The 1,568-nt window shown below is 51.3% G+C and overlaps 1 protein-coding gene across 1 annotated transcript in view; it reads left to right on the top strand.

Annotated features, from left to right (window-relative positions):
* The window catches only part of MTHFD1L (methylenetetrahydrofolate dehydrogenase (NADP+ dependent) 1 like), a 249,208-nt gene that overhangs the window by 4,935 nt on the left and 242,705 nt on the right, over positions 1-1,568 (top strand). The gene's annotated exons all lie outside the window — the stretch shown is intronic.

The raw sequence follows: 1,568 nt of genomic DNA, 5'->3' as shown, positions 1-1,568 counted from the left end.
GTATTGCATTGGGCCAGTCTGCTGCAAAAGACCTCTTTAAAGGGTTGAAAAGCAAAGATGTCACTTTAAGGACTAATGTGTACCTGACCCAAACCATGGTGTTTTCAGTCACCTCATATGTATGCAAAAGCTGGACAATGATTAAGGAAGAGCAAAGAAGAATTGATGCCTTTGAATAATGGTGTTTGCAAAGAATCCTGAATATAGTATGGACTACCGGAAGAACCGATAGATCTGTCTTGAAAAAAGGACAGCTAGAATGCTTCTTAGAAGCAAGGATGGTGAGACTTCATCTCACATACTTCAAACATATTATTGGAAGGATCAGTCCCTGGAGAAGGGCATCATGCTTGGTAAGCAGAGGGTCAGTGAAAAAGAGGAAGATCCTCTATGAGATGGATAGACACAGTGACTGCAACAATGGGCTCAAGCATAACAACAATTGTGAAGATGGCACAGGACTGGGCAGTGTTTCCTTCTGCTGTACACGGGGTCGCTATGAGTTGGAACTGACTGGATGGCACCTAACAACAACAGTACAGTGCTTAGTTGATAGAAAACCAGTACCTGTTACCACAGACTAGTATTATTCCCACCTTACTGGTTATGATTAACTCCTCAACTATTAGCTGAAAGGTTTTAAAAACTAGACTACTAGCTGAAAGGCTGGCAGTTCGAACCCAACCAGAAGTGCCTCAGAAGACAAGCCTGGCAATTTGATCTCGAGAGGTCACAGCCTTGAAAACCCTATGGAGCAGTTCTACTCTGCACACATGGGGTAGCCATGTGTTTGAATCCACTTCATGGCAACTAACAACATCAACATCCTAAGATTACAAGGAAAGCATTGCTCTCTCTTTTATACAGACAAGGCGCTGAGGTTCACGGAGTTTAAGTTAACTTGCCTGAAGCTACAAAGCCAGCATTTGAACTCCAAGACCCATACACTCTTAGCTGTTAGGCCACCTCCTGCATAAATAAACCTAAGCTCTCCTATCTAAGCAGAACACACTGCCACAGTCTCTTCCAGGACGAAAACTGCCACCTGAGGGCCGAGGGTGCAACCAGCATCCTAGGAGAAAGGAAGGATGCATGGTTTCAGGGACGGCCAAGGCCACCCTGATACCTCACCTTCCTCTGACTTGGATCCCTAACCAAATTTGAAGTAGTCTATAGTGCCTGAAAGCCTATCCGTGAGGTCCTGGGAGCTCGAACGAGCAGCTCCGCGCCCCGCAGGCCCCCGCCCTCCGAACGTCACGGCCACTAGGTGCCGTGCCCCCTAGGGGCTCCCGCTGTGACTGCGGAGGAAGAGCCAGGTTCTTCCTGCTGCCGGCCCGTTACCCGCAGGATCCCGCTCTCTCGTCTGGCCCCCGCCCGCCACACCCGGGAGGGACTTGGCGCCGCCGCGCTTCAGCGCTCGGTAGTCGCCACCTCCGCGTCGGAGAAGGATCTACGCGCGCTCGCTCTCCGCCGCGTCCTAACTGTCCTGTCTGCGAGGCACCATGAGCACGCGGCTGCTCCTCGTCCTGCGCCAGCTCCGCCGCCCGCAGGCGCCCTCGGGCCTGCCG

Source organism: Trichechus manatus, unplaced genomic scaffold, assembly GCF_000243295.1.
Source record: "Trichechus manatus latirostris isolate Lorelei unplaced genomic scaffold, TriManLat1.0 scaffold00002, whole genome shotgun sequence".
In the NCBI taxonomy this organism is placed as follows: domain Eukaryota; kingdom Metazoa; phylum Chordata; class Mammalia; order Sirenia; family Trichechidae; genus Trichechus; species Trichechus manatus.
Note: the sequence above shows the minus strand (reverse complement) of the source record. Positions and strands in the feature narration are given on the sequence as shown.